Here is a 23,683-nt window from a genome sequence, read left to right as displayed (position 1 = left end):
ATCATTCTCCTATTCTGAAAACGGAGGAGCAAAAGTTAATGAAGTGTAAGCAAGTGCTATATGCGTTTTAGTACACAATATAAATTCCAACAAGCTAGCATGAGAGGCGCATGTGAAAGAATCACAGGTGGTTAAAATTAATCCGGAGTCCCTCCTATACGAGCGCTCATAATCATATTGTTGTTTTGGCACGTGAAATCCCACATATGATTATTAGCTTTTTACTGTCTATGTACTAGCACAAGAATTCATTGAAATGCACTGAGGCTATGTTAGTCGGCTTAGTACCTTGTCTCGGCCGCTGTACATAATGCTTTTTTGCGGCAGTTTATAGCAAATAGACTGACATATTGTTTCTTTAATACGGTTGGTTAAAAGTCTTGTGCTACGTCCCCAAGCGCACATATTCAGGTAGTAGGGTAGGGTACTTAGGGACGCATTTTTTGATAATTCATCGTGAAACACAGGTGCTCACCGGTACCAGTCGTGCATCTCCAATGTAGGGGCTATAAATACCCCGGAAGTCGCTTAGTAAGTGGTCGCGTAGTGAACTTGTTGTTGCATCTGTGTATTCTTCTAGTTCATGACACTCCACGCAAGATAAGCCGAAGTTGTTTCGTAGTGTGGCATTATGAATTTGATCACTGTTAATAATGTGGCAAAATGAACACGTTATTATCAGTTACTACTTTTTTTTTACAACCTTTATTTTACTACCTACGGTTAGTAACGGCTAGGGTAGTAACAGTTACTAATTGCTGTTAGTAACGGCAAAGGTAGTAGCAGTTACCACCCTTGCCGTTACTAACTCCACTTACTAACAGGGTTGTAACATATGTGACAAGCCGTTACAACCCCAAAGTTAGCAAGTACTACTACCTTTTTTTTAAGAGTGCAGGCCAAATATATTGACAGGGGAGCCTCTAATGTAAGGAAATCCACCGAAAATAAGGATGGGATGGTGCGCATACGGTAGACATTCAACTCATACCGGTAACTTACGCTCTGTCACGAAAGCGGAAAGTGTACAACCGTTGTATTTTGCCAGTTCTAACGCATATAACCTGGAAAATAACTAAAACTCGAGAAGAAGCTAAGGACCACCCAGCGTTCGAAGGAAAGAGACATGATAGGTGTAACTCTAAGAGGTTGGAAGACAGCAGAGTGCATACAAACAAGAGCTTTCGCCTCGTGTGACATCGATGGCGGCGCTGCGAACGACGCTCCGGTAGGGTGCCTTGATGCCCGCGCGCTCATCGAGGCACTCTACGCTCCGGTGACGCAAGCACGGGGATTCTTTGCATTTTCACTACAGCCCCCTACCATAGCACAGCGCTCCTCGATTACTGAGAGATGGGGGCTTGAAGAAGATATCAGCTAACGTTGCCATTTGAAATGGCGCCTTTCCCATATCTCATTTATAGGTAATTTCGTAAAGCCGAAGTTCAAGCGCTGCAGTAAGTGACCGAAAACTGGTCGGCAAGTCATTATGTGCGCCACGGCCATAGAAGAGTTGTGACAAAGATGTACACACTGATGGCTAGAGACGACACCAGGAGCAATCGACACTGAACGCGCTACTGACGGCAAATCCGCTCAATTTTGCAGAGCAATGTGCTTGAACATTCAGTGCAAATTGTTTTATTAACATGACCACTAAGGTTTCAATAGCTCGAGCACGACAGACTGGCCGGCAGCGTCGAGCAGCCTTCACGCAGCGAGCGCACGTGCGCTGAGCGAAACCCGAGTCCCCCTGCTGACATCACACGCGAGAGGGCGCTACTAAAAGACCTCGACGATATTAACAGGAAAAGATAGGCCTGGGCAGGTCATGTCATAAGGAAAGATGGTCAGTTAGATAGTCAGGATGGATACCAAGAGATGGGAAACGCGGCCGAGGACGGCAAAGGGTTAAGTGGAGCGATGAAATTAAGAAATTTAGGGTCATAAATGGAATCGTCTCGCGCAGGACAGGGTGGATTGGAGATCACTGGGAGAGGCATTCGTCCTGCAATGGACATAACATATGCTGACGAAGACGAAGTACGGTCTCTGAAAATGAAGCGATAACTCGGCTCGTCCTAAAGCCCCGAGAAGTTGGGGTGGCGCCGCCTGGCGGGAGGCCTGCATGACGTCACGGCACGGACTCAACAGCCGTCGTGGTGTGCCCAGTGCGCCTGCGAACATGCACTCGCTTCGTACGCTGTTCCTCTGTTTGCGTTCGCTTTTTGCTTGTCTCAAGATTCAGATGAATGACGAAACCAGCATCGATAATGTTCCCAGTAAAGCAATAAAAACTATACATTTTTTTCGGTACAATCGCCAATGGTGTCCACGCTCCGTCGTACGCACTTTCAAAGGGGCGATCAGGTTTGTTGTGCCGCGCTACTAACCTCGAGGATGGGTTCGAATCTCGGCCGCGGTAGCCACATTCCGACGGGTGTGAACAGCAAGGACATGCTTCTGCTTAGGTACAGCAGGCGGTCAAAGTTATTCTACGTTATGCCTCGTAATCATGTCGTGGTTTTGACACGTAAGACATCACATTTACATTAGTAGGTTGTGCTGTTCACGGGCGTTCATTTAAGAGATACGATGGTTTCGCCTCCACAAGCGTTATTTGCATCGGACGCATGCGCGTATTTGCGGGAAGCGTTTTTGCCAGTATGCCAAGACCCGCGCACGGTGAGAAAAAGGAATGGAGTATCGAGACTCGCAAAATATCTCGAAAAAGGGCTCGCCCGAGAATACCGCCGCAGCTGTTGTTAGTTTTTCTTCTGTACTCGCTCACTCATCATGTTGCTTAGTTTCACGTATTCATCGCAGTAACTTCAGGGCTTCATTTCACTACAAAAACAAGTTGACGTTAATTGCGCGAACTTCTTATTGCTGTCAGATTGTGTCTTCATGCAACATCGTAGCAACGGCCCTGTTACACTCGTAAATATAATTTAGATCGCAAATTAGTTTTCCATGCATTTGATCACCCCTGAGCATCATCAACCTGTACGTGGACATGACGTGCGAGACCCGTCACTGACTCATTAAGGCGAAGGACGTTGGCCACGTCTCTGAGGGCGCCGTCGAAACAGTTAAGAACGCTCATTTCCTCTTTCTGGCGTTATATTGGCGTCACACGGTCACTTTTAGATCGCAATCGGGCCCGACTTGGATCAAATTTCTTTACTGTGATTGGCTCCCATGCAAGCTGCAGAAGGGAGTCGTTTACTGTTGAAAATTTTGATCCCGATCGGGCTTAATCGTGATCCAACAGTGGACCTTGTGACATCTGGTGATAGTTCGACAGCCTTGTTTACTTCGTCAATGTTTCCATAACCAACCCGTTGGAAACGTAATTCGCATTCGCGTAAGTGTTGCCGCTCATACGCGCGTTGGAGGACCCGTTCTGATGTCTACCTTGAAGCGTGTCTATGCGCGACTTCCTTGGCATCGACAGATTTCGCTTGGAAAAAAAAAAAAGCGATATGCGATGACCGCGCCGTGCACTACTACTGCAGGAAACTGGATCGACGCCGCAGAGCGTCAACGTTCCAGAAGTCGAGCCTGTGTTGGCTGGTAGAAGGAATGATCGCCAAGGTGATCCTGGAGGCAACCGCTTCAGTATAAACGAAGTCTATGCACGCGCAACCAACAAATATGACGGATTTTTCGTCTCAATTTCCTTTCCGACCCCAACCTCGTTATGCTCAACGCACGCCGCCGTCTTGAGCGTCTCATGTATTTGAATTCAATTCGCTTATTGAAATTTCATCTTTTGGCCGCACGGACTTCTTAAAATACTTTTTTCCCCCTTCAATCACTGAAGCTTGTAATTAATTACCAGATAACATTGAAAGAATTCTTGCCCAATCATATATCCTTTTCCGACGCCGCGACCGGTTTACTGGTCAAAAAAAAAAAAAGTGCAGAAATGCAAGCAAAGCCACAATCAGAGTCGAAACCACTTTGGCAGATTCTGTAAGAGGCGATCAATACATTTTTCAATGTATTTCCTCCCTCAGCCCCATTTTCTCACGGGAGCGCCTCAGAGTGATGAGTCATCCACGAGGAAACGCGCGCACAGGGTGTGGTTAAGTAAACAAATTATTCTAGGAGCAATCTTCGCGCAATTCAAATAATTTAAATCGTGCAAGCTGACTTGTGTCCTCTTGAAACAATGTTTCAAAAAGGTAGCTTTTGTAATTAGAAGTTTGCTCGCAATGCGAGAATGTTTTCATGTCCAGTACACTGGACACCAGGACGCAATTGGCGCGCATCCTGCTAAACGTGGAGGAAAAAAAAAAAAAAAAAAAAAAACTAGGAGGGAGCGTCACGTGACAGTCTTGAAGCCCAGCCACAAAAATGATAAAGGAGCACCCTGGAAATTTGACCAAGAGCCTGGAGCATGAAGCAGCGGCGTCGGAGGTTCACTTACGGACGCTAAGCGCGCTCCCTCCTAGGTTTCCTTCACTTGAAGTTCCCGAACGCTAGTGCAACAGTTAACCATGAGAACTTTTCTTTTCTCGGGTCAAAATAAACAGTTTGTTTTATAAGACAACCTTCCGACAGGACCTAAACTAACGTTCTTTCAAGAAACAAAGCAGAATGTGTGTACTCACAAGGGAAAATGAATCCCAATGCCCAGTATACTGGAAAGGGTTCTCCCGTGAACACCACTGTACTTAGCCCCAAATTTTTTTTTTTTTTGCATGCTCTTCAATAGCCTCTTAACTAGAAAAAAAACTAAAAAAATTTTGTTCTACCCCACAGAAAATTCTGGACGGAAAGCGATGTTTCTTTACTACATACCACTACCGCAATAGCAGTGAAAGAATTTTTGCCTAATCACGTTTGTTTCTTTACTACATGCCACTACCGCAATAGCCTTGTTGATGTGGTTTGTATAATTAAAATAAATACTTATGTTCACAGCCTCGCCTACAGATGTACAGTAGCGTTGAAAAAGTGTTTAGAAGCAACAGAGCTTCGATTGCCATACATAATTGAAAAGCTTTCAAGAGCCACTTTCGGTCTCATGAAGCACAGTCACGAAGACGGTGGGCACGAGGGGTAGCACAGTGCTCATACTCCAGCTTATTCTGTCATCTGCTATGCTGTCACATGGGCTCTCATGAGCAACATTGGAGACTTAGTGAGCACCAAAAATGTAGCAATGTCCTGCTCCGAGATGACCAATTACTGTGTCACCAGCCAGTTCCTCTGTCGAGACACAAACAGGCTGCAGGGTGGCAGTGCACCTGATGGCACAAACCTCAACCAGACAAATATTGCCAGCGCGAAGTCTAGTTCACTTCTGGCATTCACTTTGGGGCGAAAGCTCCTTAAGCCGTGGTCGTGCGTCCTGGATGTATGTAGTAGCCACCTCTCGTTTAGTTCGTGGAGTGTCCGCTAGATGGCGGTACTTGTATATGATGAAAACACTGCTCAAGGCCAGCTAGATAACTGAGGACGACGAAGTGGGAAGCTCGAGCAGCAACCACGATTTCTTGAGGAAGACGACGCTCGGGTCTTCGGTTCTTCGGACTTCAACGCCTGATGCTCACCACCCTTCACGAAGCGGTTCTGCCAGTCCTATCCCGCAACCCGTTCCTGCAGTGGATACTCCTGTCCACCGTACAGTCGCCCACTGCGAGGCCTCAGTCCCGAGGCCATCCTCCGGAACTTCTCCAGCCAAGCCCTACATCAGAGAGAAATGGCCACCGCCGGGCTTCACAGGTGACTGTTGAGCAGGCGATGCGAGAAAGTTTGATGTTAACATTTCTCACGTGTTTACTTTAGTGGGGCGAATTACTCGTATTCACGGTTTACCGATGATGCCCTCCGGAGCTTCACCCCACTCATAATCATTCACCCGTGGATATACTGTAATTTTTTTTTGGCTCTGGCATAATCGCTAGCACATTGCCTATATATATATATATAATATATTCCAAGAAGCTAAACATGTTACTAATGCACTGGGGTCAGACGAAACGTAACAAGCTGTCGCTATCAGCATCCAGTGACCTTGTATTATACAAACACCATTGTATAAATCAGAATACCATCATGCACAAGGTCTTGTGTATAATGCAGTACTCCAGTACCTAGCTGTCAAGTACCTTGTGCATGCAGCTTTCAAAAAGCACTCATGTTCAATGGTGGCTTGAAACAAAAATGCTTTCCTCATTTGCTTTTATTAATTTGAACTGTAGTAGCTGTGCTATTACAGCAAAACCCGGGTATAAGAAACAGGCGACTCAACAATATTAAATTTGAGTGTCTGAGTGAAGGGGAGGACTTGTCTAGAACAGATGAAGTGCAAATGATACAGAGCAACAAATCTGCACTGAAAACAAGAGATGACAGCCACCCCTTATACCTGTTTCAACAACTTGACACATTCTATGCTCTCTCCAAGAAACAATACTTTCAGTACATTATACAGCATAACAGTCACAGTGCAGTAAAGGGGCAGATAAAAATAAAAATATTAAATTATATTTAAAAAGTAATGCAACCAAAATTGTTACATGATCACTGCAAGCCAACTATGAGCATCGCGACAGCTGCGAAATAAATAGTCACAGAGGAGCAATTAACACTTTGAATCTACAAAAATACACTAGCGAAAAACACATTTTCATGCATTCCTTAGGTGGACCAACCATCTGCCATGTCAATTTCAGCAACTGTCCCTATGGCTAGCACACTTATATACAAATATCATGCTCAAAGGGTCTGTAAAACAAGCGATTACGTGCTCGATTAGATAGTGTGCTGAGTCACCACCACTGTAAGAATACAAACGTATGGTTCCTGCACAACTAAGCTTCCCGATTAGTCCTCTACAGTTTTCTTTAATCACTTAAATCCAACACCACAAGGCTATCTGAATACGCAAGCTTTCAGTGTTGCACATTTCACAAACATCACGCAGATTAATGCGTTATAGATGACAGAGAATGTCTCACCCACTGCAAGCAAATACTTTACGACCTTTTGAAATCAAACTTATAAAGACACTTATCCGTATCCAGGCTTGTCAAAAATCAACAAGGCACTTGTGGTGTACTTTAGCAAGTGAAGTACCGTTGCTTTTACAAAAATTATAACAGTGACAAGAGTCAAATTCACGTAATCTGATTGATAACTAAAGTGAAGTAGAAGAGGACTGGCTAATTAAGTGTCCGGTATAACAATGAAATGCACGATTTCGCCGAGACACTGTGGTTCCAGCCAGAGGTAGGCATCCACCAGAGTATTGATAAAACTGGCTTACGCTTTACTGCATGCGGACAGTGTTATGACCTTTATTGACAAGAAAATGCACAGTTCTCCAAGAAGGAATTGACACTTTTTGGACAAGACTAACATAGAAAAAAACTAATATGTCGTGCCTTAAGTAACCAAGCAGTTAAAATTGAAACAGCGCTAGATGTGGCTACCTCAGCTGATAAAAACAAAAGAAAGGCCGAAAACTGCCAGTAAGCATACTACAGCGCAAAACAATGCAAGCTTAGACAGCATATACATACTTAGTAAGGGCCCCATCATGTAACCGCTGCTGGTCTTGAAACAAGGTTGTCTGGTAAATGGACAGCTTGTTTAGCCACTAAATACAAGTCTGCACATAAACTGGCCAATATACCTGGTTCATTGCCAGGTCAATGCCAGCCTTTCCACACACCTCCGAGGGAATTGATCAGAAACACAGAGGAGGTGGTGGTCCATCGAAGCTGCAACTTAACCAGCACTAAAGCGGAATCTACATATGTACATACCTACGCCAACATGCACACTGAAGGGGCCAGCGGACAAGAGAGAAATCACAGGTGTATATGTACAGGGCTTCAGCGGCGCATCATGGAGTTGAGAGTCTGGGGGGGCAAGCTGCCACTTAGGTAGCCATAGGCGTACATAGGGTTCTGGGAGGGCTCTTGGTACTGAGGCTGTACCATCTGCATGGGGGCTGGCTGCTGCAAGTAGGGCCCGCAGGCGTCCCTGCCGGTAGCCATTGAGCGCTCCCTGGTAGCTTGAAAGCAGGGGTGCGCGCTGATAACGTGGCGCGTACTTGGTTGAGCCGGCTGGTGGGGCTGTTGTAGGAGACCCATAGGGTTGGCCATGAGGCAAAGCCCGTGATGCGGTCGGCGCGGCAGGGGGAGTCATGGCGCAGGCTGCGGCAGCTGCGGCGGCGGCGGCTGCACTCTGCCCCGGAGAGCCGGCGCTATGTCCATGATGCCGTTGGTCAGCTGCTGCAGCTTGGCGAGGCTGCATGATGCGTTGGAGGCCGGCCCATAGGCATAGCCATGTGAGAAACCTCGCTGTGGGGGACCCGAGGGCAGCATGCCTCACAGGAACGCCCATACATAGGAGGGGGCACCACCCCCGGTCCCGAGATGCTCATGTAATTGGAAGCCGGTGGCTGAGCACCATGCCCTGCATCATGCCTGGCACGCCGGATGAGGCCTGTGCCTGGGCCTGTGCCACGGCTGCCTGGGCTGCCACAAAGGCCCCTTGCGAAAGAGGCGCACTTGTCACCGGCCGACAGTAGCTCTGCTGCGGTGTCTGCCGATGAGGCTGTGGCTGCTGCCGGTGGTGCGCCTGTGGGGCCTTGCGTGAGTACAGTCGGGAAAAGAACTGCCCAAAGCTCAAGGGCCCCTGGGCTTCCCCAGCTGCCAGAGATGAGGCAGGAGAATCAAGGCGCCGCTGGCCCATCTCCCGAAACTGATTCACATCACACAATGGGCTGGCTTCACGCAAGGAATTCAGTTCACGCAGCTGGTTCATGTCACGAAGCTGGTTCACTTCGTGTCTGTTTGCCTCACGCAACTGGCTTATCTCGCGCAGCTGGCTGGCTTCACGCAGCTGGTTGATGTCACGCAACTGGTTCACTTCGCGCATCTGGGCAACTTCACGCATTTGGCTGACTTCGCGCATTTGGTTCACATCGGGATCTGACTGATCTGGTTACCTCGCGCATTTGGCTCACTTCTCGCATTTGGTTTGCCTCGCGCATCTGGCTCATCTCGCGCATCTGATTCACTTCGCGCATCTGATTCACTTCGCGCATCTGGTTCACTTCGCGCATCTGGTTCACTTCGCGCATCTGGTTCACTTCGCGCATCTGGTTCACTTCGCGCAGCTGATTAATATCCCGCAACTGATTAATGTCTCGCAAGTGGTTTACATCGCGTAACTGGCTAACGTCTCGCAGCTGGTTGATGTCCCTCATTTGGTTCGCTTCCCTCATGGTTGACATCTCGCAGCTGGCTGACTTCCCTCATTAGAGGTTCTCTGAGTGCGTTCATATCCCGCAGCTGGTTTACTTCTCGAAGCTGGCCAGCTTCTCGCAATTGTTCCATATCCATTGGAGTGTAACCACCACTGGACATAACACTGCTACTCGATCGGGTGTATATACTCCAAGACAGCTCAGGTCTGGTTTAGATGGGGCCGCCAGCCGGCCCGGCCGCATCATCTCCATGCGCGCCGTTTCCATAGGGTCCGCCCGGGGGGCCCTCGTCACCTCCCGCGGCTCTTGGTAGCGATGGGGCTCCACAGGTTGGGTGGCTTTGAGGCTGCTGGCGTCCATGGAGAGGTCATGAGGGGAACAGCCCATCATGCTGGCCGGGCTGTGGCCCAGCATGGAGTCATAACTGCCTGCATGTGTACCTTCGTCCACACCACAGCTCGACTGGTTTGAAAGGCAGGTCTGCTGAGATGGTGGATTAGATCCAGGAGTCTGGGGAGTGATGGGAGTTGGAGGCATTTGCACCTGTGGTGATGGGTTGTCAACCACAATGTCCTGGCTTTCTTGGCTGCTTGTGCTTACTACAGAAGCATTATTTGCTATTACATCGCTTGGAAGCAACGTTACTGGTGGCCGGGGTTCCAGAGAATCTGCAAGATCACTCTCAACACACTCTGGTACGCTAGACACATCTTGATGGGTGCCACTTTCTTTTGGGCTCTGTTCAAAACGGCAGGTCTCAATTACAGCCTCCTGTGGTTCTTTGGGTGGTGACTGTTCCTTATCATTTTGCTCTTCTGGCTGCACCTCTGGCACAGCTGAAACTGCCACATCAGGAGTGTGCTGGGCTTCTTCAACTACAGTTGGCTCTTCTGGTTGTTCACATACCAGTTGCATTGGACTTCCGACACTCTGAGCTTCAGGAGAGGCTTTTTCAACAGCTGTTGCACTGCTATCATTATCATGCATAGCTTCCTCAACAACTGCAGCTTCCTCCTCACATGCAGTTTCCTCTGGTTTCTCACTGCTACTCAGTATGTCAGACTCTTCAGATAACTCTGAGGGCTGCTCACTGGCATTCTCCTTTCTTTGGTTATCCTCATTACTAGTCTCTGCACTAGTAATAACTGCAGATAGCTCAGTACCCTGCTCATTTATAGGATGATCACTTGGTGATGGCTTAGAGGGGGCTTCTTTTGGAGAACACATTGTCAATATCTTCAACAGTGAGAGGCACGTGTGTGTCCTCAGCTGAATCGCTTACAATGCTGGGCAACCCATTGTTTTCAGTGTTCACAGCATCTTCTGCCTTCGGAGATTCGACTGGAATGTACTGTTTCTGGAAAGAAAAACAATGAACAAAAGTTTAGATGCAGCTTTAAGGTTATGCACTGGGGGCATACAATGTCTGTCAATGAAATGAAAATGCCCATTCAGGCACACCTGCCCCAAGAAAGTGCATTTTACTTTTCATTACATACAAAGTATACTTTGAAGGATGATTTGTATTATGTGACAAGTAGTCCCTTTAGTAGATATTTATGGTGCAAGGCAGTGTAGATGACACAGCCAAGCATCAACTACAACTGGTGGTGGAAACCATGTGGTTTGTAAAATGTCAAGAGAGAATTTTCAAAAAAGATCAGCCGCGACAGCTGAAAAGTAATTTTGGCACATTTCTTGAAGCTTGAGTGCCACAGAAAATAATTAGTCAAACCTCGATACAACAAACTTCAATAAAGCTATTTTTACGTCCAGATTTTTATTGCACTAACAACCATGTATCTTTTTCGATACTTAACAAAGTAATTATCTCGTTTCTCTCTATATAAGGAAGTTTGGGCTATTCAGGCACATACTCTGGGCCTTTGAGGCTAGTAAAAGCAAAGATCTAAACCAAATCGGCCCAGCCGGAATTCCCTGGTACACATCCTTTGGTGAAACATTTGAGTAGCGCTTTCTGTGTTCAAATTACACACCACACACCAAAAAAAAAAAAAAAGACCTGCTGATGCGCCATCTGTCGTGGCTATGGGATGCGAGGCTGCCCACACATAGGAGCCAATTCTGATTTGAAGTCTTGTGAAGGTTGTTTGCAACAAACCAACAAGGTTTCATAACACTGGTTGGAGTAAGAGTACCAAATTCTGGAAAACATGTCATGTACGGAGGGCAGTGGAACTCATATCTAGAGCGGAAAAGCATGTATGACCTATGTTTGTTTGAAATGATACTTTCCTAGGTAGCTATTAGAAGCGACTAATGAAATACCATCACATGAATAACCGGGAAGCTATGGTGTTTTTGTTTACAGTCGCCGGCCATTTATCTGGATGCTGAAAATTCAAACATTCAAACATGCTCGTTTATTCAGACACTTCGCGGCAACTCCACTCGTCCCATTGAAGTTATGTAAACTCATGACCAAAATTCAGATGCTCCACGGTAAGCCATTCCAATTTTCGGGCACTGGCCGGCTGATCAAGTGCGATGTCGAACGCCACGACAAGCTGTCAGCGATGTTTCCAATATTTGGCTAGGTTTCCAACACTGAGTACTTGCACTGGCTATGGCTGAAGGTCGTGTCACTGTTGAAGTCTTGGTCAGGCATTTAGGCAATTGAGACAAAGCAAAAAAGCGCTTCCTGGCGCAAACATGAAGCAAATTGTAGCAAATCGTGGACGTGGGCGGGAGCGAGATAGTGGAAAAGAAAGATCAGTAGATAAAGCGGGTATCTCCATCAACACCAGCCTGTGTGTGTGTGGTGGAAGGGGGGAAGGAGGTGCCTGCTTATCAGAGAAGAAAGCAACAAAAAGAGTTGGGGGATTTACTACTGAGACCCCCAAAGCCATTGCGTCCTTTTGTATTCTTCCCAAGTTCTTCAGTTCCCCAAATGGAGCACAAAGGAGAATAGAATAATACAACAGCTTGGGTATCTCAGCCATAGGGACAGAAGGGCAAATGCAAGAGCAGTGGAAAAAACAAATGAAGCGACAACGGTAACAAAAATTGCCTGTGCTTTAGAATCGAGTACAAAACCGAAGAAACCACTTTACCGCACTAACACTCCCGTCAGAGGGGTACCGTATTTACTCTATTCTACCGCGCCCTCGATTGTAACGCGCACCCGTTTTTCGCGACCAAAAAAAAAGTAATACATCGATTGTAACGCGCACCCATTTTTCGTGAGAGAAAAGAACAAAAAGTCCGTAGGTCAAACTTCGCACATTCAGAAGTTTAATACATTTTAAAGAACTAAAGTTTCAAAAAAGTAAAACACAAAGTCAAAAAGCGGGCCTTGCCGCTAAACTGTCACCATTATGGCGGCGATACGAGTTGTGTAATGGATCAGTCCTCGTCGCTGTCAACGCTCTTGATTTCGGGAAACCGCCCTGCTTTAGTCCGCTGAAACCTTTTGTGAAGCTTTGCTGTAAAAAATCTTCTGCTTCTGTTTGCGCCAGTCTCGCACGCACGTTTCGGAACAACGAACGACCGTGATGCGGCCCGATTTCCGTCCATCTCTGCACATGTAATACCTATTCTTTTAAATGCGGCACCGTGGTGCACTCGTCGAGTATTTGGAGTCTGCACTTCCATACTGTCGATGCGAATGCAGAACGGGATGACAATCTCCTCAGCACACGTACGAACTGAAACAATAAGCAGAAATGGCCGAGGCGCGTAGGAGCGGCCATTTGAAATGCCGATGGCAATATGATACCAAGTTTTTTTTTTTCCGGTACTCGATTCTAACGTGCATGCGATTTTTAGACCCGTTTTAGCGGAAAAAAGGGTGCGTTAGATTCGAGTAAATACGGTAAGTTGCATTGTCATTGCCATCACAATGGCAACAGAGACATTTTGTGGTCAGTTCACGGGGCGTTTTCGCGTTGGTACGAGTAGGACCTGTCCGCATCGTATCTGTTCCCAGTGAAGTGCAAACTGTGATGCACGATTTTCATTATGAAAGTGCACGACAAAGGAAGGTTATTTTGCACACTGAGTATAGCTGCGTTGTGTCTTTTTCGTGTGTCTGAGGCTTGTGACCGTGAGTAGCACGAAGGAATCTTCACTGCACGTCGATCAGGAAAAGTTACTATGGGCCGAAAATGAGAAATATCCAGACTTCAAAGAAAAGCTTGCAGACTTTCTTAAGCAACTACAGTAGACTCCCGATATTCAAACTTGAGGGGACCTCAGGATTTTATTTGAATTATCAGAAGTTCCATAAATATGACTCAGGGCACACACAAACTAACACTGCGATGTTTATTGTTTCTCAGTGCCTTAGCAACATCATAGACTGCTATGATTGCCAGTAAAATTTTAGACATCAGCGATAATACTGGTACTTGTTATTATACAAGGCATGCACAGGTGTGTAATTAAGGGACGAAGTGTTGCGTCCCACGACAGTTGCTAGCCCTTCTAATACTTAAGACGCTTTCCCCGCATGGCATAACGCAGAAAAAGTGACTAAGAAATGTTTGGCATGCGATAGATCAAGGCCAGGCCATACAGTTTTTTTTTCCGTCGTCAGCACGAGATTATTGGTGCGCAAGGTTTGGCTAGTTTGGCCGTATTGTAGGCAAGCAATCAGCTTTATTTGCGAATGTTAGTTACAGAAAAACTTGAATGTTCAGCTAGAAGCAACAAGGCAGCAGATATTTTCAGACATGGGCAAGCAAAAAGTTGAATTAACCAAATTTGTGCAGTGAGGCAGTTTGAATTAAGCAGCTTTAAATACACTGAAAACATAGTGGACCAACCAAAAATTTAAGATTTGTTTGAATTGACTGAAAGTTTGAATTATCAAGAGTTTACTGTAAGCGTATATTGGCTTGTCACGGTAACAGCATGTGATCGAGGCGTATCCAGAAGCGATCTTAGAGCCAGCAAAACAGGCTCACAGAAGAAAATGAACTGCCAGGAGAATAAATTTTCCATTCTTTGAAGGAAAAATGTGCTCCTCTCTCTTTTTTTTTGTTAACTGTCAACATAGGGGTGTGCTACAGTTTTATCGTTAAAATGTGGTAGCAGTATATTCATGAGCATATTTTTTTGAACCCGCGAAATTGGGAGCTCATTAGATTCGTGCAAGTACTCTACTTGAAGCCATAGTTGTTGTGAAGCTGGGCAAATAATGCTTTCTCTTGTCATTTCCTCCCTACAGTTTTACAAGTAACATATTTGGATGCACTTGGCACGTTAGCATGTCTTTTTTTTTTGGGGGGGGTGGGTGGGTGGGAGGGGGGGGGCGGCACTTCTGATAAGCAGAACTCCTGTCCTGATAACAAACAAATGACTGCGGTCCCTTCGAGTTCGTCTAAACAGGAATCTACTGTATCCATGTTTCTAGTGATACGAATTTCATATTATAGAATAATTTGCGCGACTCCGCGAGGTTCATATCACTGAGGTTTAACTGTAGACTTCCGTTATATACAGTAGACTCCCGTTAAGACGAACTCGAACGGACTGCGGTCATCTGTTCGTCTTCAGGAGTTCGGCTTATCAGAAGTGCCCCCAAAAAGAGACATGCTAACATGCGAACTGCATCCAAATATGCTACTTGAAAACACTGACGGGAGTAGACTTACGATGGGGGCCAAAAAGACAAGGAAAGCATTTATTTGGCTCAGCTTGATAAAACTATGCCTTCAAGTAGAGTATTTACACGAATCGTACGAGCACCTGATGTCGCCGGTTTAAAAATAAAAAATTCATGAAGATACTGCTACCACATTTTAATGATAAACTGTAGCACGCTCCTACGTTGACGATTACAAAAAAAAAAAAAAGGGGGGGGGGGGGAGAGAGAGAAGCACAATTTTCCTTCAAATAATGTAAATTTATTGTCCTGGCAGTTCCTTTTCTTCCGTGAGCCTGTTTCGCTGGTTTTAAGATCACTTCTGGATACGCCTCGGCCGCGTGCTGTTGCCTTGACAAAGTCATGATACGCTGAGTTGCTTAAGAAAGTCTGCAAGGTTTTCTTCGAGGTCCGGATATTTTCCAGTTTTCGGCCCGTAGTAACTCTCCTGATCGACGTGCAGCTGAAGATATCCATCGCGCTACTCACGGTCACAAGCCTCGCACACCGCACACGAAAAGACACAAGGCAGCTATATTCGTGTGCAAAATAGCCTTCATTTGTTGTGCGCTTCCATATTTCAAATCATAGAGTTTCCTACAATACTTACTAGAGGGAACTCTGGCGCTAGTGTCTATGGGAGCTGCAATGCATGACGCTTCAGCCAGCATGGGAATGATGGGTAGTACACAAATTTGTCTAAACTTCGTTTTTTCGGCTCCGTTTGGCTCCGCGTCGGCTGCATCCACTTGTCGCAAAACTAAATTCAGCAAAAGTCAGTAGTTCCACTTCACCACTTAACTTTTTAGGCTCACCGATTCAAATCTGGTCACGAAGTTCACAACGGTCTATTCTTTTATCCGAAACGAACGCCAAACACAGCAATAAACAAAGCCACAAGTACGTTTGAAGACGCAAGCACGAAGACTAGGCAAATTTGTGTACTACCCATCATTCCATGGTAGCTGAACGATCGCAGCGCCAGAGTCCCCTCTAGTTAATTTTAGGAAACTCTATGATTCAAATGGCTCAAATGCTCGGCGGCCATTGTGTGATGGCGATGACAATGCACCTGACCCCTCTGATGGAGTCCCCTGCACAGAGAATTTTTGTTCCCCTTGTGGTTTTCTCTCTCTCCTTTTTTTCTTTCACTACCCCAAGCTCTTGTGTTCTGTTCTCCTTTGTACTCCAGCTGGGAAAGGGAAAAGCGGGGGAATACAAAAGGACGCAATGGCTTGGGGGTCTCAGTTGTAAATCCCCCTACTTTTTTTTTGTTGCTTTCTTTGCTGATAAAGCCCCCACCTCCCCCACCCGCCGTTTCTTTCTTTTTTTGCTTTTTCTCAGTCTTTTTTGCTTTTTCCTTGCTTTTTTGCCCCACCAAGACTGCAGTATTCGTTTCACAGTTGTCAATCACCGCGAAAGTTCGTCTTAACAGAAGAGTACAGTTGGGCGGTCGTCTTAAGCGAATTTTTTTGCATTGAGTCTATGGGAAACCAAACAAACGGCCCTGTGTTGTTCAGCATAAGCGAGAATTCGTCTTAACTGAGTTTCTTACGGGAGTTCACTGTATTGAGGTTTGAGCGTACCATTTGAAATGACAAATTTTTTCATCTCCATTACACCAACTTCATTACAGTAGAATCTCAGTGATACGAATCTCAAGGGAGAGTGAAAGATTCGTATCACCCGAAATTTTGTACACCAAAAAATGAAAAAAAAAACCCATTTTGATATTTAACCATTATATGCACAAAGCATTTTTCCGTTGAAAGAACTCTCGTACGTCTTTCTCGGACACACACAAATGTAGAACTAAGGGACAGGGCAGCTGGCTGCTGCGAACGCACACATCAAAGTTTCGCTTGAGCCAACTGAAAGCTAAGTGCCAAAGTCCACTCCACCACCGTCATAAGCGAATGACAAGAATGCCCAAATGCTTTGAGCCTTTTTACAACTTTATTGCCTATAATCTACCGCTGCGTTAGCCACATACCTTCATAGCTGCGCAGTTGCTATCATGATCGCATCGCTAGCAACCGCGGTTTCGTGCCAGTGGTTGCTGCAAACAGTTCTGTTTTCAATCTGTGCACTGGCCGCGAAGGTGTTTTCAAAACTACGCTGTTGCTATCTATGATCTCGTCTTTCATGGTCTTCTTCGCAGCAGTTTTGGCAAGCAGCATCGCTTTGACTGAGTGGGCATCGGATGCGCATGTACAGTTGAACACGGATATATCGAACCCTCATATATTGAATTTTCGGCTGTATCGAACTCTAATTATCCCCTTGAAAATCCTTTGTAAAAAAGTATAGAAATTGGCACGTTTATATCGAACAGTATTTTTATCCCCCATCGGATATATCGAACGCCGTGCGAGCTGGAAGGTGCGCTCCGGCACTCGCTGCACCCCGCGACCTTCGCGGCACCACGCCTCCACCGACACCAGAAACGCTAGAAAACGTGAGGGCGAGAGGTCTTGGACTGTACTTCTGTTGGGCGCGTTCTCTAACTTGCACACCTTTGTTGGCGGGTTCACTTCCGTGAGTTGTCGCATACCACCACATTCCTCTTTTGTGTGCGTGCTCACCTGCGAGCTCAAAAACATCGAGCTGAAGTTTCTGCCAGCTAACACGACAGCGAAGCTGCAACTGCTCGACCAGGGCCTCATCAAGTCCTTCAAGGTAGGCTACAGGAGGCGACTTCTTGATAGGCTGCTGGTCAACCTCCGCATGGGCACCGAGCTGAAGGTTGACCTGCTTGGTGCCATTCAAATGGCGAGGGCGCCTGGCGAGACTGACGACGGACACAGTGGCGAACTGCTTCTGGAAGGCAGCTTCGTGACGGCGGAACTTGTGGAAACCGGTGAAGACGGCGACGACGAGCACATAGACGATGCGCTTCTTGAGTTGTCGTCCCTCTTCCCGGCTGCCGTTCCACCCGAAGTGTCTGCGGACGATTTCGTGGAAGCGGACTGCAATGTTCAGGCTGTTGCGAGCCTCACGACGAGGTCATTGTAGCTGCGGTCGCAGGGACCCAGGATGCCCAGGCCGGCAGCTCAAGTGGCGACGAAGCTCGTCTGGACGAGGCGGCGGCTACATGCGCGTACTCCGCCGCTGAAGTGGCGGCAGCGTTCGGCTTGATTCAATGTTTTGCAGCGACATGGAGGGAACCAGGGTGTTGCACCTGGACAGCCTCGATAAGATCGAGGCCAGCGTCTTCAATTTCATTTCAAAGACGAAGAAGCAGGCCAAGATAAGTGATTTTTTTTGCGAGCAAATAAAACATTCTGTTGCATCGTGTGTGCGGAATTAGTGTCATTCTTGAAGCACCGATTGTAGGTGATCGTCCACCACTGGTAAGGTCTCAGGACCTGTATTTTTTTATATATCGAACCAATTCATGATCCCCTTCGAGTTCGATATATCCGTGTGCGACTGTACATGCTTTGGTGCAACCAATGTGGTGTTGGCACCACATTACATGTGAAAGGAAAGACGCTATTTCCTCAACCTCTCCTTCCTCCAACTTCTGTGGAGATCCAACTGATGTGGCAGACAAGGGCACGCTCCCTGCGAGTCTGGAGTTCCTAATCTGCTCCATAGATGTCAATGTAAAGAACATTTTGAAGTTTCAGGCGCGGAAACTCTTCGGCGTCCGATATTTCGTACTTTCTGCCCACCTTCCAGGTCCGAAACAGCATTAATTAAAGCCCCCATCTCTGCCGCATCTATCATCTCCTAGGTTTGAACCAGCGCTTTTGTGAGTCAATCTGTTCGCGGCTGTAGCAGTCCAAAAGGCAACTTTGCCCCAATGCCAGAGTATGATGGGATGATGCAAATCAAAACTCTGAAGGGGCCACTGTCACGGCGCAGTACGGCGATGTCTTTACGTATAAGCACCGGAAATGCACGGAAGCGTGATGGTGGCAGGCAGCAACGTGCCCTAACCCTTACGATAAGCATCTAAAGCTAACTACTCAATAGTGTCTGTGGCCTAGTACAGTAAAGCTCTTAATTCGGAAAATCGGTTGAAGTCGGACACGTCATCTGGTCCCTCTAAATATAGATACTCTATGAGACTGGGCGCTCGTTATCGGACAGATTTGACCGCAAATCGGAAATTCGGCAACTTTCGGGCCGCTGGCGAGGCTCGAAAACGAAAAAAGAACAATTCGGAACAAAAGTGAAGCTCAAACGCAGCATCGCCATGGACATCACTTGTTGACTTGGCTTGACTTGAGACTGGTTGAACGCCTTTTTTTTCGCGTGTGTTGTTGGCCGTGCCATTTATTGCTTTGTTCCCGTTGGTGTGCTGCATCGTTGAACGCCGTTTTATCGAGGAACAATTCAGTACGGCTCCTTTAGCTTGATTGTTGCTGGTGCTTTTGTGCTGACTTTTCGTGTGAATGCACTCTCCGCCGATGGCAACGCCGGCGAAGCTGCCCAAGTACGAGGCGAAGGACTTCAACCAAAGTAGAAATTTTGCGTGCCCTGAAAAATGGCCTCTGCCGACAAGAAGTTGCTCCTGTGCCATGACGTCGGCAAACAATACGACGCGAGTCTCCTGAGCGCAGTTAGCATTCTTGTGTATGTGTGGCAGAACACCTGCGCACGCCATTGCCAACTGTTTCAGGCACAGTGGCTTTGTTGTACCCGACTCCAGCGATACCGAAGTGTCGCCGGACGACGGTGCTGACGATGGGCAGGATTTCGGAGTGTTAGCTGATGCAGTGACACTAGAGGATTATATCGGCATTGATGATGGCGTTGCCACTGCGGATGGGGTCTGTCTGATGAGCACATCGTCAAGGAAGTGATGCATGGCAACGAATCCGAGAACGAAGAGCTGAAGAGGAACAGCCACACCATGAGCCACACGGGCCTCCTCGCACTGTGAAGGAAGTCGCGGAGGCCCTCGTCGTCCATGAAGAACTTTGTTTTGGCACTCAGACAGCATGCGAGCTGCTGAGCACCTTGAAGGGCTCAGAAAAATTGTGTCCGTGCGAATTTCTGCTCGAAAACAGACACGCATCCGCGATTACTTTGTAAAGTAAAGGTATGTGAAAAAACTCTTGCTATTGTGTTTATTTCGACCATCGATAATTCAGACATTTGGTTAATTCGGACATTTTTCCGGTTTCTAGAAATCCGAATTAACGAGCTTTACTGTATTGTGTCTTGCTCTTTTAGTGCAATGTACTACTTACTGTGCTAAATCTGATCTTTTTCATTTGTTTATCTGGTGAAGGTGCCCAGCATTTCATGCATATTTGTGCAAAATCTGAGCAAATATGTAACAGGTTGTTTTGTGTTTCGTATCATTTCATATTTACATATTTGTGTTTGTTATGTTTGTCATGCACTGACATTTTTTTAAACTACATGATTACCTCTCATCAGAGGCTCCTCTGCACTTTGCTCGGTATTGCACCAAATGAAAATCGTGTTTCTTATATGTGTGTACGTCAAAGGGCCTACACTTTTCAATGTGTTCGATTTTTTCATTTCTAAATTTTACAATGAACTTTTGTGTCTAGTCATGCACACACTGTGAATTCTTCCCTTCTGTTCTTCTCCTGAACTTGTATCGTGCCCCATTACATGCAAATCTTGAGTTTCGGAAACAGAACATAAAAAGAGTTAACAGAAATGTTGTAGGTGAATTCATCATTTATGCTCTAGCACACGCTGACTGCAGGCAAACACGAATGCGCGGCCAAGCACAGCACGCGCACGCGAAAAAAAAAAAAGAAAAAAAAAAAACCCCGGCGCGCGAGAGGAAAAAGCAAGCGTACAAAAATATAAAAAAACGGTGCGTGGCATGAGAAAGGAGAAAAAGCAAGCGCACAAAAAAAAAAGAAGAAAAAAAGAAAACGGCGCGCGGAGAGGGAGGCAGAGGGGTGGAGGGGAGCGGCTGTTGTTACTGTTGCCCTGATGACGCAAGCAACGTAATCGCTACGTCATCGCCCCCTGAGCTTCGGCGGCCTTCTGCAAGGGGCGTAACTCAATAGCGCTCTCGGTGCTGTGGCGCTTGCGTCGGCGGAGCATTTGAATTTCGCGTCCTATGGGAGGTATACGAAGAGACCGACCAGTGCTCGGGCTGCGCGGCACAATTGCTCGAGTTCTCGGCAAAAAATATCACTTGGCGCTTGAAGTCAGCTGTATAACTCTGCCGACGTGACAAGCAAATGCGAAGCGTCACTGCCGCCACGCCGAACAAAGAGCGAGGCGGCACCACAGCTTGGCTAGCAGGCTAGGGACTTCACGGCCTACCTAGGGAAATCGTGGGTTTCATCGCATACAGGCGGAGCGGTTGCATTTCGCGGGGCGCTTTGAAAAGGCGGTATGCGGCTATACTATCAATAACCTTTTTTTAATTACTTAGTCAGAAAAGGGGAGGTGGATGTGGTCCGTGTGGTCTTTATTCCAGATTTTATGGTATATAATGTACGTATGTAGCAGAAACTGCTTGAAGAACAGCGGGTGCGGCAGTTGAACGCCATAAGCTCGGCGTTTTGGTCGTGAATATAGGTCAAGATTCTTTGGTCACAATATAGGTCGATAGCTGGTTATGAGCAACATTTTCGGGAAAAAGGTTGACCTATATTCGAATAAACGGTAAGTGCGCCACACAGACGCGTTGCCTTCATGAACGAAAGCAGCTCGCCATCTCCGTGCCAGTGTGCAGTCAGGAACAGAGTGGGCATCACAATCACTTTCATGACAATGTGTGCGTACGGTACAGCAAGCGCCCTGGCAGTGATGGCCGTCAGCTTAGTTGGCGATGTGCTGCACACAACTAAGAACGTAGCAGCAAATGTTATTTGCTGCTGCGTGTGCGCATTGAGGAAAGCCGAACGAGTCGTCCGCTCTTGCGCCACAGTCTTTGTGCCGAGAGAGCCCTAATCTATTCCACACTTGGCTGGTATCAGTGGCGTGCTTCACGAGATGCAAACTTGCAATTGGCAGTTAGCATGTAGTTAAGCGGGGCTCATGGCAGGTACCGAATGTATTCACGAGTCTGGGCGTGCACCAAAATGCCTGATAAATGTACTGGGAAGCATTAAAGCTATTTCGGATGTGGCGGAGGCGGTTTGACTGCTTGAGCAGAATAAAAAAGCATGAATTCGTTTTTTCGGACGATTTCGCGGTCCCTAAAGAGTCCGAAAAATCGGACGTTGACTGCCAAGTTCGAATACTTTGAATAGTCAAATTCCGGTGCGAATCGAATCGAATAGTACACACTATTCGAAAAATCTTCGAAAGTTCAAATATTCAAACACCCCTAGAGAAATACTTTTTCTATTGAATATTGTTACACCAAATTTTAGCTGTATCTTGGAATCAAAGAATGGTAACAGGAAATGAAAATGAGATTTTCAGATAATTTATCTTCTTGATCATTTTTACAATTAAAAAGCTGCTAAATACAATGAAGTTAGTAAATTGTATAGGTAAACAGGAAACAGCATGGGGTTTGATTTGTTCCGACCACACATGGTACCCTAAATGCCATTCACAGAACCCAGTCCTGCATTCCGTTCTAAACTGTTAGGCCAGTGCTTGCCTCACAACAAAGTTTATGGGAACTGCCATCAGAAGGAGTGCTGGTGTAATCGCAACCACCAGAAACTTGGGGCTCTTTAAAGTACCCTGAAGTGTGAGACAAATTCACCTTAGGAGGCCTGCCTCTTCGGAGCATCCTCTTCAAGCGCTTTGTACCCCTTCGTGTAGATGGTCCAGTAGAATTTGTTCTCAAATGCCTCTAACACTGGTGGCCTAGGAGCTCCTTCAGCAACAGGGCTCTTGGCTGCTCTGACAGTCGGTGGTAAGGCATCCTCTGGAGCCAGCACAGGTGGCGTAGATTCCTCTTTGGACATCTGTAAAGAGCCAATGAAGGATTAGTAAAGGGGAAGGGCTCGACCTCAACGTTAGTATGTGTGGGACATTGTTTCTTCAATCCAAGGGTCCATAAGCCAAAGAATACCAAATGAACTTAAAATGAGCATAACACCACATCGCTTTAAAATAGAGCTGTGCTTCTGTTAACGTTTACTATCCCTCTTGTTTAATTGCCACAAAAATGCTAAATCAGGCCCAGTGCACTAGATGCAATGCCTGTTGTGCGGAAGTCCCTCATGTGCAGCAAAGTTTGGCAAGAGAAATGTTACAGAACTTCTTCCCATTTACTTAAGGCTCTGGGTGTGACATCGAAACAATGACCAAGCCAGAAAATGAAAAATGAATTGATAATAGCCAAAACAAATTCAGTGGTCCAGCATATTTACGTTTTGGCACAGGTCCCTGAAAAGGCAAAAGTCAATTTGGCACAGTGTCGAATGCACATATGCTTACCTTATACCACCAAAATTTACAGCAAAGCATTATATGTAAAAAAAAAGGTCCATTCGATATAAACGTGTCCAGGAAACGCGAACAGCAGAGTTCGCTGCTGAAACATGACTGAATGTACCATAGAATTGAAGAATGGGTGACAACACGACAAAGTTACAATTTTTGCAAAGAAGGAAAGAACTCGAGCTCAGCATAGCAATGCCAAGGTAATTGCAGAAGTTGTACACGCGAACAGATCACAAACTTTGGGACAGACTTACAGCTATGCCGCAAATCTGAAGTGGCATTATGAAAATTGGTCGTGGTACCACATCATGGGTGATAAGTTCAAGAATGCATGTAAAACTACTGCAGAATGGGTTTAAACCAGCAACAAATACTTGCACAGTTGTCATTGTCCGTTTCTTTCTTAAAGGGGCCCTGCAACACTTTTTGAGCAGGGTCAAAAAGCGCTGCCAATCAGTAGTCGAGGCTCCCGAGAACACGCG

At 46.4% G+C, this 23,683-nt stretch overlaps 1 pseudogene; it reads right to left on the bottom strand.

The window, feature by feature from the left end:
* Positions 1-7,826: 7,826 nt before the first annotated feature.
* The window catches only part of LOC119377637 (histone acetyltransferase KAT6B-like), a 115,888-nt pseudogene continuing 100,031 nt past the window's right edge, over positions 7,827-23,683 (bottom strand).

The sequence above is a fragment of the Rhipicephalus sanguineus genome, unplaced genomic scaffold (assembly GCF_013339695.2).
Source record: "Rhipicephalus sanguineus isolate Rsan-2018 unplaced genomic scaffold, BIME_Rsan_1.4 Seq525, whole genome shotgun sequence".
NCBI classification, from domain to species: domain Eukaryota; kingdom Metazoa; phylum Arthropoda; class Arachnida; order Ixodida; family Ixodidae; genus Rhipicephalus; species Rhipicephalus sanguineus.
The sequence above is the reverse complement of the archived record's forward strand: the minus strand, read 5'-3'. Positions and strand labels throughout refer to the sequence as shown.